General features: G+C 40.1%; 1 protein-coding gene across 2 annotated transcripts in view; it reads right to left on the reverse strand.

The window, feature by feature from the left end:
* LOC124545189 (RISC-loading complex subunit tarbp2-like) overlaps positions 1-9230 on the reverse strand; it is a 91514-nt gene extending 82284 nt beyond the window's left edge. For both annotated transcript variants that reach the window (XM_047124048.1, XM_047124049.1), the window contains exon 1: positions 8958-9230. The gene's annotated coding sequence lies outside the window, so the exon portion shown is untranslated. The remainder of the gene's footprint in view (positions 1-8957) is intronic.
* Positions 9231-18745: the final 9515 nt, after the last annotated feature.

The raw sequence follows: 18745 nt of genomic DNA on the forward strand, positions 1-18745 counted from the left end.
TGCTGCCAAGACTTCCACTTAAGCTGACGAAGGTGAGGAAGCTAAGTCAACCGGGCTTCAAAAACCAGTCCTAAGAGTCGGTATGTCTCCACTACAGTGAGTGGATCGTCACTGAGGTAAAGTTCTGGTTCTGGATGAACGATACGATGCAGACAGAAGTTCATAACACATGGCCGCAAACTGGCTAGAGCCCATGATTGCGCCTTGTGGATGGCTCCCTGTTGGCGTCACTCAGCAACACCAGTACTGGTGGAGCAGTACAAAATGCAGAAGTTGTCTGTATACAGAGAAGGTAAGACAGATGGCCCTACAGCTGCTGCTATACCATTAAAGGTCACCAAAAATAGAGATACACTCAATACCGAGCCCTGCTGGACCCCATTCTCCTGGATATGGGGGGGAACTACGGGAGGCACCAACTTGGACACGGAAAGTACTAAGTGCCAAGAAATTTTGGATAAAAATTGGGAGCTGGTCCCAGAGACCCCACTCGTATAATGTGACATGGGTATGATGTCGCCAGGTCGTGTCATACGCTTTTCGTAAACTAGATTATCAATGGCAGAGCGACCCTGGCGGAAGCCTCCCTTACGTGGAGGCAGTATGCCACGTGACTCCAGGCCCAAACCCGACCACAAACACACCGTATGTTCCAGCAGCTTACAAAGAACATTGGTGAGGCTGATGGACCGTTAGCTATCCACATCAAGCTGGTTTTTACCGGGTTTGAGCACCAGAACAATGCTCATTGTGATGGAAAGATGCCATCGCACCAGATCCGGTTGAAGATGACGAGATGTCGTTTATAGTCAGATGAGAGATGTTTAATCATCTGACTGTGGATCCGATCCAACCCAGGAGCTGTGTCGGGTCAAAATGTTAGGGCACTGAAAAGTTCCCACTCTGTAAATGGGGAGTTATCGGATTCACTGTGGTGTGCAGTGAATGAGTGGCCTTGCCCTTCCATCCACCGTTTGAGAGTGCGAAAGGCTGGAGGGTAGTTCTCCGTTGCAGAGGCTCGGACATAGTGCTCAGCAAAGTGCTGGCAAACGCGATTGTGTCTGTAGATATTTTAACACTGGGAACACCTGTTTGGGTCTGGTACCCGGAAACACGTTTGATCCTTGCCCAGACTTGGGAAGGTGATGTATGGCACCCAATGGTCAAGACGTGTCTTTCCCAACACTGCTCCTTCCGCTGTTTGATAAGTTGTCGAACGCGGGCATGGAGCCAATTAACGGCTATGAGGTGCTCCAGGGAAGGGTGCTACATATGCTGCTGTAGAGCTCGCTGACGGTCCTTAGCTTCATTGACTTCCGCCGACCAGCGACTTCCGGCTACCACCAAGGGACTGCCTTTTGCCAGGGGCACAATAAAGAGCGAGGGATCATGTTTTCTGCCGCAGAAAGGATTGTTGTAGTCACCTGCTCAACCATCACATCTATGTTCATGTGTGGGGGAGATTCAATGATGATAGTAGAGGTGAAAGTTTCTCAGTGCACCTTGTTTAAAGCCCATCTGGGCAGCGTCCATGGGCCTGACGCTGGCGGGAGGAACAGGAAGGTGGGGAAGTGGTTACTACCACACAGGTCATCATGTGCTCTCCTGTGGATAGATAGGAGAAGTCATGGGCTGCAAATTCATACATCAATGGCCGAGTAACTACCATGAGCCACACTGAAATGTGTGGCCCCAGTATTTAAGAGGCAGAGGTCGAACTGAAACAGTAAAATTTCGACATCTCTCAGTCAGTAAGCACTGTGCCACCCCACAAGGGGTTATAGGCATTAAAATCACCCAAAAGTAGGAATGGTTTAGGCAGTTGATCAATCAGTGCAGCTAATACATTCAGGGGTACTGCACAATATGGAGAAAGAAATACACTGCAGACAGTTATTTCCTGCATCATCCTCATTCCGACAGCCACAGCTTCAAGAGTGATTTCAAGGGGCACAGTTTCACTACAGACTGAGTTTAGGACATAAACAAAAAACTTCAACTGACACTCGATTATAGTCACTATGGTTCCTGTAATATCCCTTATAGCCACGGAGGGCATGGTCCGCATTGCCGGGAACCAGATTTCCTGGAGGGCTATGCAGAAAGCACATATAAAGCTTAAGAGTTGCCATAGCTCAGCCAGGTAGTGGAAAGAACCGCTGCAATTTCACTGGAGAATGACTACATTGTGGAACTGGGAAGGCATGGAACATTCAATGAGGCACTTTGCGCCTCAGGGTCACCTGCTGCCATCGACTTATTGGCTGAGCAGTCTATATCCATTGTGTCTGAGGATCCGGCGAAATCTAGGTCCTCAGCAGATGCCAGAATTTCCACCTCATCCACACATGCAGATCTGGTAGGTAACGGTGGTGTGGGTGCCACCGCAATTCCCTTGGTCTGGGGATCTTCTTTGTGGATTTATCTCGCTGCTCCTTGGGTTTCCTGGCTGGGAGGACTTCACTGGCTCAGTCTCCAGGGCTGAGGATGAGTGTGAAGCCCTATGACCAGCTGCTTTTGGGCTCTTCAGTCACTGACGGGTGTCATTTTGCCCACTAGCAAAAACCTGGGAAGGGAGTGACCCAAGGGACCCATTCCTACATCCCTAGCGAGATGAGCCGAAGAAGACTTATGTTTCTCCGGCACAGAAGTGGGGACTAATTTTCCCGATAGTGGGGGGTTTGCTCCCCAAGTAGGTGGTGCAGGAGCAACAGGGAGGGAAGTGACCCCCCCCCCCCCCATCAAGGGGTCAGGTGTAGTATTCCGGCTCTCAGAGGTGATTGGGGTTGGCGGAGCTGATGCTGCTAGAACTGTTTTAGCGGCGGCATAAGACGATGTTGTACATACAGGATGTAGGCATTCAAATTGACTCTTAGCCTCAGTGTAGGTCACTGGGTCCACAGTTTTGTACTCTATGATTTTTCCTTTCTTTCTGGAGAATCCTGCAGTCAGGCGAGCAATGTGAACGGTGCTTGCCACATATGACAGGCAGGGCAAATGGAGTATTGGAATGTGATGGGTGTCCGCAATCTCGACATGTGAGGCTGGAGGTACAGTGGAAAGACATATGGCAAACTTCCAGCATTTAAAGCACCACACTGGGGAAGGGATATAGGGTTTTACATCACAGCGATAAACCATCACCTTGACCTTCTCAGGTAATGCATCACCCTTGAAGACCAAGATGAAGGCACCGGAAGAAACCTGATTATCTGTCCGACCCCAGTGGATAGGCTGAACGAATTATGGACCTCGCCGCTCTAAACTGGCACGCAGCTCATCGTGCCTTCTTCATCATGAAAGATTTCCCATTAGCTCTCGAACATACAAGGTACCCGGACGAATAAGATCTGCTGCAATCCTTAACCTGACGTTCCTCCCATGTTGTGGCCAGGGAGGGGAACAATTTGAGGTCGTACTTCTGTACGCTGAATTGAGCCCGTGAACGCTTAGAGACTGCTGGTGTTTGAACACCAGCAAGAGATGATGTACTATGCTTCATCGCATGTCATCCGCCCTGATGCCACCCACTCCAACCAGAGGGCCTCCCTACAGGCGCCACCCAGCTGCAGCAAACGCCACCTGGCAGGATGGCCATTGTCGGGAGTCCCGATGCCCCAGGGTGACTGGCATCTACTCCTTGGCATACGTGGGGAGCTAATGGCGCAGGCATCAGCAGAACAATCCCTGAGTAGTCAGGAGGCTACAACCAACAGGTTACATGGCGGTCCCACCACAATGTACTGGCTATCATGCTGGATAACAGGTGCAACCAAGAAAACAAGTCCATTATCATCAGTGTAGAGAACGATACTGCACAGCTGATGGAAAAATACACATCCAAGAGGGTGACCTCTCCCAACAGTGAGCAGAAATGCAGATCCACGTCGACGAAGGGTGGGATAGGTCTCAGCGCATGATGGACACGATGCACCATGTAAGGCGCCCTTCCCCAACTGGCTCGCTCTTCAGAAAAATTTGGAAGAATGGAGATCAAACCCTACAGGGGATCATCACATAAAGGCCGAAACATGTGAGACTCCTAGTCGCCTCTTATGACAGGCAGGAATACCTAGGGCCTATTCTAACCCCGGGACTCGCAGGGGGGCCAGGACGGTGAGACTAGATCTGATGGAGAGGGCCTGCACATTAGTGGGAACCGAATGGCTTCAGATGGGCAGATCCGATTCATTACTGAAACATGCAGAGATGGCCTTTGGTTTTGGTCTATCATGGAAATCCACTTGTGTGGCCAGCTATTCGCAGCAACAGAGAGCATGTTGATGAAATGCTACCATGGTGATCAATCGTGTGACAGATAACTTGTTCAAATACTCTGAGCATCAATAATAGTGAGGATAGGTACCAACTCCTCATAAAGACGGTTGCTGAGCTGCAGACAGGCATGTGGAAAAGACAATCTCACACTCACACCTAAGTTTTCAGCCATAGCTTTTGCGCGCGCGCCCACACACACACACACACACACACACACACACACACACACACACAATTACTCAGAAAACTCGTGCACACATGACCACCATCCCTGCCTACTGTCTCCAAAACTCAGATCCAAATATACCACTCCGTATGCCTCCCTGCCTCTTGTAGCACTGATTGCAACTTGTGGGGGGGGGGGGGGGGGGGTGTAGGAAGGGGAGAAGCAGTAATAATGAGGGATGAGGGAGTAGGGAAGCAACACACGTATTCAGCTGCACCCAGCCAGCAATGATGCACGATGCCTAAGTAAACCAACCATTTCATCTACTGAGGCAAAAACAAGGTTTTCTCAGTGTTTTTACCAAATTTCCCTGATGTGTTTCATATTCACTGATTTCCAGAACTTGTGGCAACCCTGTCTGCCCACACTTTTTCTCCCAGCATGAAAAGTTTCTCATAATCTGGCTATCATGAAACATAGTAGCAAAAAGTTTATTAATATTAGTGCAACTGCTATGGGAATTATTTGAATTGACGCACTTCACAGACAACACTATTTCTGTTTTAATATTATCACTCCCAGGGAAAACCCTACAGAGGATCATCACATAAAGGCTTTTTTCACAAACAAGCTTTCCATGGAACACTCGGGCAAGTTTTCTAATGTTGTCACTAGTCCACTCCTTCACTATAATTGTAGCAGCTAAAACCACAGGAAAACTCTACACTTTCTGAATGTGGCCAGTTCCTGGAATTCCAGACAACGGTCTGCAGGTCGTGCCTCCACTAACACACAGATAGGACCTGCGGGTATTTCAAATCTGTGGTCCGTCACTGAAGTCTGTCTTTTTGTGACCAAGGTTGGTTGGTTGTTTGAGGTTAAAGGGACCAAACAGCAAGGTCATCAGTCCCTTGTTTCAAATAGACTCCATTCTGCTAACGGGACATCTCAGTATAGTCAGAAAAATAAAACGGATAAAGGGGAAACGTAAAAGGGCAGTCACGTTGTCATTAGTAAAAACAAATGAGGGAAGTTGGCAAGAGAACGAACCCAACACTATGCTGAAACAGCATAGGCAAGACCACCTGTGACTTAAAAGGTACAACTGCTATAATGCAGAAAGTACGTATGGGAATAGAAAAACTAACCAAGCCTTAAAAAGAAGGGGTAAAAACAGAGTAAAAGGGAAAGAGAAGAGGATTCCGGTCAGGGAGGTGAATCGGGAATCTCTGAACACTGCCTACAGTGGGAGACACCCAAACACTCACCGCCCTGCCCCAACACCAGAGGGAGATTAAAAACTTTAAAACTGAGAATAAAAACCACTCTCCCGGAGGAAACCTAGAACCAGAGAGACCATCCGGGAATCGTCAGCCAACATCAAAGGTAAAGTGTGTTTTGTGACCAACTACTTATGAATATCTCAATATGTTTGTGTACAAATATTACATAGTTGAACGACTGTTTCACTATACAAACAAGGACTATTGAGAAACTAGTCATAATGGTGTACAAGGTTTCCTATTTAGTCAGCAGTAATATCTGCCACCTCTCTGAACTCTATTGAAACAAGTGATTCCAATTTGAATCAATTACCTAGTTGGTGAGCAGACACCTGATGGCTACACACCTTTCTGATTATTCTGAATTGATCGGAGGAGCATCAAGGAGATGAAGTGGTTCAGTAAACAATGTGAAACAGATAGAAGGGACACTTTTTGCAGACGAGATAGGAATGCCAGTATAGTTGTAACAAATGGCTCAATTATCATGATTACATTGAAAAGTAGTCAATAATCACATGTAATACCTGTATATAAGCCATTTTTTTATACATTTGTTTTTATTTCTTATCCTAGTGAAGAATAGGTAAAGAATCCTAGTATTAGCACCATCACCAATGAAAATATAAAAAATAATTTGTGCCGCTTTTAACAACAAACTTTTATTCAAAAATAATCTGCTGCTTCAGAATATAAGTTTATTTATGCACACAATAATGGAGAAAAAAAAACCGCACTTTTGTTTGCTTTAGGAGAGAAAGTGTAAAAGCCAGTTGTCAAAAGTTCAAAGTAACTATGAAACTTCTCATACAAATTTAATTATGTAGCGCCTGTATAAAATACCAGAAAGAGGAGGGGGGGAGTAAGATTCATTCATCAAAAATCAGATTTTCTTAGTCCCTGATAATCTGCACTTATAATGGACATTACTTATACATAACTTAGTACGTTAGTAGAAAAACAGCTATACAGAAATGGAAAAACGCACTCTCTCTTGTAATCCTGTTGGTGTTTTTAACAACTGCTTCATATTAAGAATTCATGTTACTTTACCAATTTTAGAAAATACTATCAACTGTCTATACATTGGAAAATTCAAAATATGTGTAATATGATCATTAGGTTTAATAAGAAATTGCAGGACTGAGTATACATTTTCTGATAAATCACAAGATATTTTTTCATCTATTTTTTCAGTACCTTGGAATTTCTAACTTTCTACCTGATGTCTGCCCTTGAGCTGTTAAAGATTCTTGTTTTAGAATACAAAACATGTTCTGAATCCTAAAGAGGGACATAAAGCAGACATGTAAATAATCTTCACTTCAAATATTGTCAGAGAGAATTTCACAGTTAACTATATTTCCCTCCTACAACTAAGGACTAAAAGTACTGGTATGTAAGTAAGAATCCCAATGTATCCCAAGAGGCTACTAAAAGATATTTGGTCATCAACTCCACATGCTACTACTCTAACTGCACACTTTTGCTGAACAATTAACACTTTCCCCCCTCCCCTCATCTTAAAAAACTAGATGTGTTGTGTCAAGAGATTATGCTGTAGAACCTGAGTCCGAGTTTAGGGCCAATAACAATCAAACAGTAGTCAGTAGTTTGCAAAACAGTTTTAGGAGCAAATATATAACAAATATTTTCAAGAATAAGATTAAATATTTGAAATGTTGTCCCACAAAAAAGACCTGGTTGCTGATAACAAATAATTTCATTTTTAGAATAGGTCTACACACTATTTCATGAGTTTTTCTTTTTTCTCTTTCATTTCTATAATTTTGGACTCCGACTCCCTTTAACCTCTGGTAGGTAGATCAAGCAGATCACCCTTCACCACACACCAGTATGGTGTAATTGTAGGATCTCTCAAACCATAATAATGAAGACTATTTTAAAGCTATTCTGAAGTGGAGTACAATTATTTATACAATGCTGGCATCTAGGCAAATGGAAGACATAGGGAGAATGGCTACTCAGAGAATGTGTGTATTAACAGGGACCATTACATACACAAACTATCCAATAAGCTGTGCATATGCTGTAGTTTGGCAAGTGAGATGTAACAGGATAACTGAAATAGCAGCTGTACAGTAATTAAAACTTCTAACCAGTCTGCACTTATGATAGTCACATGAAATACATATTTTCAAAGGGTTATAGCTCGAGTAACCAATTTTGTTTGAATTTGTAGTTAAAGACAGCCGTCAAGCAGTTTAGAAGGACCAGTAGTGACTTGGTTCAAAGAACTTTTACATCTGGAAAATTACTCTGCAATTCACACTAAAGTGTCTGTTACAAGTCACACTAAAGTGCCTGGCAGAGGGTTCATTGAATCACTTCACCTGTAGCTGTTTTCTGTCTTGATGTATGAGGAATCAGTACTGTAGATTAGCAAGCGATGTGTTGTGGCTGCTTCAGCATTTCATGTACAACTTCGCCAATTTCACATCCCTGAAAGGTCTCTAGCATGAAGAATGGTTACTATATGTTTGCTACCTGCCTGCTACGAAATGGGTATAAACAAGTTACTTAAACCATACATCAGTATTTCGGTTGTACAATCAGTATGGCAGAACATTCTTAGCAAATTAAAACATGGATGGAAGCCCAGGGTTCCACTTCCTGTCGACAACGAGGTCATCAGGGACGGAGCACAGACACGGTTTCTCGGATGAGGAACGAAATCGGCCATGCCGTTTCAAAGGAATCATGTCGGCATTTTCCTGGAGTGATTTAGGGAAATCATGCATGGCCTAAATCTGGGTGATTGGACGCGGATCTAAACCTCACACCACAGAGAGACCAGTGTGCTAACCACTGAGACACCTCCAAGTTAAAAATTTCAGTCGATTGGTAATTCACCCATGCCTTGTTAAATTAACGTCAGATTCAGCTCCAATGTCAAAACTGAAATCGTGAAAAATTCGTAGACTGCTTCATATTTCTACTAGTGCGGCATTATTTTACTTTCTGGAAAGTCCAGCATTTTACCACGACGAAGATTTTGTATTTCGGTGTCTTTCCTTTCGATCTACGTTGAAATCCATGCCATGGTCCAACCTAGAACCTACTTAACTGTTAACGTCACTTGACAAAGAAGAAATACACAGGATAGAGGTAAGTAATTTAATTTCGCACATGAATGCTACTCAATTTGAATCAAATAGTTAACATTTCACGACTGATACATCGTAATACAGTTTAGAAAATGTACTTACTATATTGCAACGATCTCGAACTACAAGGTCAACAGATAACAGTCAGTCACTAAATATTGCAAATACAGTCAGTTACACATTATCTATCACTAAGCACTCTGTTATCACTGCGTCAGCTCAAACGTCAATATTTAATCTACACCAAGCGTTCCGTAGTAGACGGGTTTGCACTACGAGTGTGCATTGTGCAAGAAATCGCGTGTCTGTTACAAGTCACACTGATTTAAAACAGGCGTCTAAAGCTAGCGAAATGAGGGATGCTCAACTACTGGACCTACCGATAGATGGCCCTAGCGCGTGCCGGCCAAACATCATATCATTGAGTGTCCGCTAGAGATCACTGGTGTCCGCCATATCTGAATTTGGCAAAAAGCGAAGTGTCAAAACACGGATGAAAATGTTTTTCGTTCTGCGCCCTCATAAGTCTTTTATATTCTATGTTCTAGATATCTACACATCAACATAATGAAGTGTTTCTAATCTAGCGAGAAAAAACAGTGACTGTTCTGCTATGAAATTCCTAAATTCGAGTGTGTTTTGGAAGTTTGGCAAGCTGACCTATAAATTGTTTACTATTAATTTTATGAGTGCTTTACTTATTTGCCCGTTTTAAAACACTATTTAAGATTCAATGGAGGTCAACAAATTACCTTGCTTGCCAAAGCTTTTAACTACAGGTATAATTCGGAAAATCAAGTGTGGAAAAGAGTGAAGACGTCCCTTAAAGAGAAGTTGACATCGTTTGCTTAGGGGTATCTTTACTGACAACAGAAATTACAACTGAACTATTAAAGTATTACTTCCGTATAAACGGAAAAAATTTTTCTTTATCTGTAGTGATGCATTACCGATCTGCTTATATGCTGACACTGTAATTGCAACATGCACTTACGAATTTGGCTCACTCTTTGATCAGAAATTTAAATACCATGATATTATTAACGCCTGTACATGACACGGTGTATTTTAACTGAGTGATAAGGTAGAAGTACTAGTTTTTGAAAGTGCTTCAGTCTTTGATACGAGACAAGAAATACATTTAAATGAGAGAAACACAAAAACCAACGTTAAGGCTCCTCTTAAATGCATGACTTGTATCATTTGGAAGTTAAGTCTATTAATAATATTATATTGGACTGATCCATGATGATGTAGGAAGTGAAGGAACTTGTTGAAAATAACATCGTTCACAGCTGTTAATTTTAAGGTTGGGGTGTCTTAAAACTGTAATTTTCCAGTCTGACACCCAAACAATGACTGGTACCATGGTTTTATTTTAAAATTGAGTTAAAAACATGTCGGTGAGAAAAAATTATTACACTATGAATTACAACCATGGAATCTTATTTCTGTGAATCTTGGTTCCAGTCTTTGACATGGTGTCAATCACTGAAATGACTGGTTGTCAGTATAGGGCCCAAGCAAAAAACAAACCTGAAAGCAAAAGCTGCAGAAGTTGGCACCCCAATGGCTGCTACAATCTGTGAGAGACAAGGGTGACATTATATTTCAAATTTAGTGTAAAAAGTTCCATAGTGTCTGAATTTGTCCTTTAATGACAGGACATTCTAGTCCAGTCGATTTTCTTACCTGCAAAAGTACACTAGCCAATACCAGTGGCACAAAGGCAGTGCCAAATTACAAACTATCCAGTAACAACAGAAGTATTGCTGGACAATGTACAGTAAATAATATGTAATAACCTGAGAAATTCAGAATTGGTTTGAAGAAATAGAACAGTATTTGGAAAGAGAGTAACATTTTGAATATAACAAATGACGCAAGTAGAGTTTTCAGTTATTATGAGAGCTTGCTTAATTATTTTTTTTCCTCTCTCTTCTCCATTCTCAAGGGAAAAATGTGATAACATAAAAGTGCAAGAAAGTTGTGTACAATGTTGGAAATGACAAAAAAGAAAATCGCACCATGCTTTTAACAGCATATGCTGCTGTAAAGGTTGCTCCTCCTAAGAACATGATGTTCTCCAATCTCTCTCTCTCTCTCTCTCTCTCTCTTTCTCTCTCTCTCTCTCTCTCTCTCTCTCTCTCTCTCTCTCCCCCTCCCTCCTCCATGTGAAGAGTATTCCTGTAATAACAGCTAATAGCATACCAAGAACACGAGGGTGTCACAGTGGAGATTTGTTTTCTGGTACAGACGTCTGATACAACTATTCCACAGCAAAACTTACTTTCAATAGGTGTGGTAGCAGTGCACTCCCATAGGATAACAGAATATTATGTCCTCCAGGAATCACATTGGGTACACCACTTACAGCATAAACTGTACAGCAACTACAATGTTTTGTGAGCAAGTAATACCAGTCAGTATCTTTAATTTTAACATAACTCTTGACTCCCATAATTACCTGCTTATACATGTGCTTGTACTACAGGTTATTGGTAAAGCAAATACTTATTGAATAGGTCTTACACATTTAATACTTAGCAGAAATTCTTTTATTACTGTATCACCTCTATGGTGAATTAAGAGGTACTGACTGGTTTCTTTGAACATTTAATAGAAGCCTTCTTTTTACCTGCTATTGATAGACAGCCATTCCAAGTTCTGTACAGAACAATCTCTCACATTTTTCATGAGGTTTGTTATTCTGTACACTAAGATTTCCTCTTCTAAATTGTAAATATTGCATTCAACATTGTTGGTATTAAAGATAATTCATGAAATAAATTATATTTAAACCAGAAAATTAAAGGTTCCACATGGCACATGAAAAGTACCTTGCTTCACACATGTATGTACAGATTCCAAAATGTCTGTGAATTTGAGTTACGAACTTTTTTAAATTGAAATATGAAGATCACAATACTTTGGGTCAGCAATAACTCAAACGTAAAATACTTTTGTTCCCTATGGGAAACTTTGTTCTTCACGTGACTCGTGCAACTGCTTTCACTCTTAATGGAAAACTAAACGGTTTATGTTAAAGCTAACTAGCAAAAAGTGTAACCATTGTTACATAATTTCTGTGAAGTAAGATTCCTTATTCCTTCCTTTGTCATCATAACTTGATAATTTCAGTTCCATATGGGACATATGAACTAAAAAAATGAAATGCTTTTATTACCAATCAGCAAAAAGTGTAACCGTATAATGAAGGTAAATGTTGATTATTTGCATTCTCTCCCCCCCCCCCCCCCCCCAACACAGGAAAATATATAAGAAAATTAGGTTTTGCCTGAATCAGGCCCCCTTATTCTAGAATGGTTCTAAAGTAATAAGAATGCTTACGATCAATTGGAACATTGTGTTCATTCTAAGAAGTATTAAAACAAGAATTAAGAGAGTAACAATTTTATTGCTCTTATGTTGCAGAGTATCCACAAACATTACTGTTTGAAACATAGGGCCACTGCATACTCCATTAGATCACACCCATTCTGTGATTAAACTGCTTTCTTAAAGTGAAAAATTCAAGTTAACATAGTTATTGAGGGAAATATTTTCTCACACTGAAAGCTATCTCTCAAATAAGTCTCAGAACTTTTTTTTCATTAATTTCACACAAATCACCTGTTTTTAATGCAAGTGCATATTTTGTAACACCTAACATCTTAAAATAAGCTTATATAATAAATAATTATTGTGGTGTCACCGCCAGACACCACACTTGCTAGGTGGTAGCTTTAAATCGGCCGCGGTCCACTAGTACATGTCGGACCCGCATGTCGCCACTGTCAGGGATCGCAGACCGAGCGCCACCACAAGGCAGGTCTCGAGATACGGACTAGCACTCGCCCCAGTTCTACGGACGACGTAGTTAGCGACGCACACTGACGAAGCCTCGCTCATTTGCAGAGCAGATAGTTAGAATAGCCTTCAGCTAAGTCAATGGCTACGACCTAGCAAGGCGCCATTAGTAACATTGCACGTATCTATGGAGTCTCACTTATATCGTCAATAGCGATGTACCAAGGATGGATTAAAGTTAAGTATTCCAGAAGCTACGTACTTTTCTTTATAGCATTCATTACGTATCCTGTTTCAGACCTCACGCCATCCTGCTTTAGCTTAGCACGTGCCTTTCGGCTTCCTCTCATTGTGTCTAGGCTGTCTTGTCTAGACACAACAATTATAATTTTGTTACAATATCTACACAGGATGTAAAGAGTTAATTTTACTTCAATGTGATTCATCGTTTGAAGTTCATCATTATACAACAACAAATCTATGGACAAAATAGTTTTAAAAAATCTGTCAAAATGTCACACCCATCTGCATGAAATGTCCCAATACATAATCTTTTCCAATTTGAGCACTATACATGATTAAACAATATGAGTTTATTTAACTTCTGCCTTATACGTGATTTGTTGTTTAAAATTTTCTCAGCGGGCTTTTTTTTCCATATGTTTTTAAGCATGTGCAGGAGTACAGGGATGCAATCTTACAAACAAGTTGAGTCTGATGTAAATCCTCAATCCCAATTTCATAATGGTAATCATGACCAAGAGCAGGAGCAGGAAATGGGTAATCTACGAATTTAATTTTAACACAATGCAAAATCTTGGCCTGTATATATTTCTGTCGCATATCCCCAGCAATCACAAAGATCTGAAACAGTTTCTGAGTATTCTACAACAGAGTACACGCAGTCACTTGTTTTAAACAGTTTTCCCCAGTTAACAAAATTTACAAATGCATTTTTATTGGCATAGAGATAAATACATTCTAATGCAGATTTAACATTTCTTGCATGGAGCAGCAATGGAACACCAATGATTTTTAAGCTTTTGATATAATTTTCAGTGTCTGAAAATACCAAGGACTAGTGTAGCAGGGGATACAACCCGTCGGCTTTGGACATTGACGTCACAAGTCGCCAATCGAGAAGCGATTCTTCTTAGTGTTGTAGCTCCCTTCAGTGACTGATAAGTGTTTTTTGGCTTTTTTTAAAAAAAATCTCACAAGATAGAATAAACAGATCCGCTTTATTAAGCAATCAGTAAAAAAATGAAACTGAAACATAACAGCAAAAGCAAAAATGGTAAACTGCGATCTGGCGACTTGTGACGTCATTGTCCAAAGCCGATGGGTTGTATCCCCTGCTACACTAGACCCAAATACCAAGCCAATAAGATTTGTTGTCAAGTCTCAGGGGGCTCTTATACCCTTTACCTAATGGATTTCTAGAGTTCAGAATATCAAAAATCCTATCAATAAAATACAAAAATTCTACTGTTGCTTCACTTCCTTTAAAATTTGGATCACAAACCCTCCTCAAAAACTCTATACTATCTGCCACGCTAGAACTCAAAGTCTGTGCAGCTAATGAAACATTCATTTTTCTATTTACACTACTTATATGTTGTCCTGATAGTTTGTTCGCGAATGTCATACCTTCTTCTTGTTGTACCTTGTTCAATTGCTCAATGAAATGCCATCTAATAATGCCAGTTGGTGACTCAATAGCAGATACTTCTGCTAGAGCATTTCTGGCAAACTTAATCATATGGCACATGTCCAAGATACATTAAACATTGTATTTTTCCACAGGATGAGGAAAGTAGCTTTTAAAATCACCCTTGTAAAAATTTAAAGTACAGCCAAGTGAACGTAAAGTGCTTATATTTACCTTACAGCCATCACATGTAACACACCAAACCCTAATGCTAGAACTATGCAGCCTCTCTAAAGCAGATTTTATCAGTGTGGCCTGATTATTTGCCTGTACACCGTTGATAAAGAAATATGCAATCAGGCATTTAAATTTGCCTTTAATAGAGACAAGCATGAAAACCAGAGCCTCAGATGGCTCTACTACTTCTTTTACTGAGGCACTTCCCCATCAAAGTCTAAAAAACCTGTGCTTAGTTCCTTGGTCCCAAACTACTTGCTTCCTAATTGCCACACTGTCTACAATTAGACATGAATCGCTGAACTGGTCCCTTACAATGTACTTGAAAACATCTTTTAAGACGCCAGGTTCACAGTCTACACTTGCCACCCATTTTGAAATCAATGGGGCAGAGGCATTAATTTTTTCAGGTATTCATATGCTGCTGGTGAATAAAAGTACACAGTCATCGCAAACATTTTCACATTTGTTGTGTATCTATTACCCTTTGATGAGAGAGAGTTGTTCACTAAATTGCACACTAATTCCACTTGTGTTCCTTTCTGATGATTGAGGAAGTTATGTAACTTCTCAGGTAGATGCCCCTTCTCCTTCAATGAACTTATCATGTCATCCACGGAAAACACTTTTTTCTTCGAATTTTTTCACGAACACACTTCAGTTTACGTTTTAATTCGTGCACAATGTCTGAGGAAAAGAAATGCAGGTTTCGGTCGCCTTGTCTTCCATTTATACTTTCGACTGTATACCACAATCAATTACTGAAGAACCAACTGCACTCTAAATAAGGAAATAATTTCGTTATATACGATTGAAATAACTCAAGGTTTGATGAAAAAATATTATAAGAAAACGTTGGGGGTGTGAAAACATCCTTATACTAACGTTTTCGACACAATTCGCAGCTTCTGCATTGGATAAGTGGGACATGCTTTCCACGGAAGAATTCTCATTGACAACATTCTCCACGCAATCAGCAGCGTCTGCAATGGGCAAATCGAGCACGGATTCCATGACAGAACGCTAAAAACAAAAATATGGACCTGTATTACAACATTGCTTAGACCTATGTAGCGTACGAAATAAATTTACAAAAGTAAAAAGCGCACACACAGCAAGGAAAGTAATTAGCTACCTCAAATGGAGAATAATCGTTTTCACTCAAAATCCTAACAACATGTCGTCGTGACTGTTTATTTGGTGCATCAAATGTGTCGGAAAGTCAAAAACTATGGCACTGCTTCTGGTTTGAAACGTTTCTCCCACGTTCCAGGGCTCACTACGTAATCATCTTGTCGGAAACGGTTTCCGCAAAGAAAACTGCAAGACGTAGGATTAAAATCTTTCCGCTTCACTGAAGTAATCCATGTCTTTAGTAGATCTGGGTGCTTTAGAGGAAACCTGTTCAAAAACATCGAATTAGCAAACGCACTAAGTCTGTATTTTTATCGTATTGTATCGGTAGTCGTATTACCTGTGAAATGGTAAGTCACTCTCCTTACTCCATCGCTTCGTACAATTGAAATCGGAACAAGAAATCACCATTTCGATAGTCCGTAATTCCTTATACACCGTACAGACCGAGAGTAACTTCTTGCCAAATTCGAATATGGCGGGCAATACAGACAACTGTAATCAGCTGGTAGAGCCATCTATCGGTAGGTCCGGTAGTTGAGCATCCCTCATTTTGCTAGCTTTAGACGCCTGTTGATTTAAACGTCACAGATACCACAATAACAACTTTACAGAATCTGATGTTAGACTGTGATCTAGACTTTCCACGCTACTCGAGTGGCGTCACCAAAGTTGCGTGGAAACACACATATTCCCATTGTGCCACTTTCATCCATTCCAAAAAAATTAAGTCATTATAACTTACTTCCCACACCACTAATTAAAGTCTTTCCGACTGCCATCTATGAATTTCGAAGCACCATCGCAATGTTTTTATTTTTATGTCAGTGTGTGTAAGTCACTTTACAGCAAAGCCATCCGATTAAGATCTGCTTGGTATAATACTTGAGTGTCCTACATAGCTCTAACCCTTCATTGTCCTTAAGGGGAGTTAGCCATTAGCAAGGAAAGTGTTCATTGCACAGAAGCGAGCTTTAAGAATTATATGTAGATTGCGCCCAAGAGACTCTTGTAGAAATAGTTTTCGTAATCTTAAAATATACACAACTACATGCCAATATATTTTTTCTCTCATGTGTTTTGTTTGTAAAAATATAGATATATTTCAACCAAATAGTAATTATCATGAGCATAACACACGGAGGAAGAATGACATACACAGTGAACTCAGAAATTTGAGCTTGGCACAAAAGGGTGTCCATTACACTGGAGCAAAACTCTTCAATGCTCTTCCTCCCGAAATAAAGACAAAGATTCATAACAATAGCGAGTTTAAGAAAGCACTAAAAATATTTCTGCTAGAAAATGCTTTTTACAGTCTAGATGAATTTTTAACTAAATAAATTGTAATATTTTAATATTATATAATACAAGTTGACATAATGCCACTACGAATTTTATTTAACCTGAGATCTGTATCTGTGTGTGCTCCGTATCTGTTTTCTGTAGTGTTTTAATAATTCTAAGAAAATATGTATTTTCTTTTTCTATATTGCTGCCCAAAGAATTTACTGTATAAGTTTTTATATAATTATGTACTCAAATTTCTGTATATGCTATAAGATTATCAGACTGTATTTGTAAAAAACTGACTCGTTCCACGTCCTTGTGTATTCAACACAGTTGACCTATGGAACACGAAATAAATCAAATCAAATCAAATCAAATCAGAACGAAAAAAAAATTCACATTTTCAGATTTTTATCTCATTATAAAGTTTACAATTTTCCGAATAAAATGATATATGAATCACTTATAAACTCAAATGGGAAGTATTTTATTTTATTTTTGAAATATAATCTACACCGTTTGAAAATGTTACAATTTTTATGTGCATTACTTCAAGAGCTAATGAAATCGGTAATTTTTTATACAGAAGGCTGTGGATTGCTGTGTTATAAAGGTTAAATTACCATTTTTTTTATTGGTAGCACTGTCAAAAATAGTATCGTATCGTTTCATTCTATATTCTGATGGTAAAACCATAAGAGGCAGGCTGACAGACAAAATTATCGGTGAACTTCAGCAGTATTATGGAATGGCCGTTAGAAACGATACTGAGGATTGGTTGAAAATGAAGCAGGCAGTATGGGCTACCTTCTTCTGCAGACTGTCAACAGATGAAAAACCAGTTCAGCAATTTTGCCCCCCTGGACCTGATTCATGGTGCAATTACCATAATGCCCAGTACTCAAACAGTACGTACAGCCATAAACATTCAATCCCAGAAGAAGTTATGGATTTCATAAAACCTATGTACAGAGACCTGGCAAATCCTGAATTAATGAAGAAGTGTCTGCATGGTCAGACTCAAAATCCCTATGAGTCGTGCAATAATCTTATATGTACTCGCTTGCCAAAAAATGTTTTTGTTGTAATGAATACACTAAAGTGGGGATCAGTGATGCTGTTTATTGCTTATTATGATGACGACTTTGGTAGGGTGAAAGTACTACAGCATATGGGAATTAATCCTGGAGCAAACTGCATCAGAAACTTGAATGGATGGACAAGGTTCACATTGATAAAGCAGAGTATGCAGCATAGTTGGCCACTAAGGAGTACAGAAAGACGAAAAAAACTTGGAAACAGATCAAGAGGATGATGTACAGCATGGTTCAGGGTGTTTCTGAGTGACTAAAAATAAAAAAAAATTAATATTATGTGAGTTACAGTCTTTTGAAACTTTAGAAGCCATTCCCGAAAATTTACGTTTTCTGTTGCATTTTTCCCTAAATCTCAGAAACCACCTCGAGTGGAGTACTCAATTTTTCAAGGGGTAATAACATACATACCCTGAGTCTACTGAACTAAAAGAAGGACATAATGTTATGTATAGTTAAAATTATTTAAAATAACATACAAAAATTACACAAAATTTTAACCATATAATTACAAAATTTATTTCCGAAAGCATTGGCTAAAATGAAATTATTGTAATCCAGTAGACTCTGAACATACAGTTTAATGTCACGTAAAAGTTTCATGTTAATGGCTACAGTGGTTCCTGAAATACAGGGAAGCCAAGTCACTAAATTTAACATTTTCGGGATGGGGC

This window comes from Schistocerca americana, chromosome 8, assembly GCF_021461395.2.
Source record: "Schistocerca americana isolate TAMUIC-IGC-003095 chromosome 8, iqSchAmer2.1, whole genome shotgun sequence".
Lineage (NCBI taxonomy): Eukaryota > Metazoa > Arthropoda > Insecta > Orthoptera > Acrididae > Schistocerca > Schistocerca americana.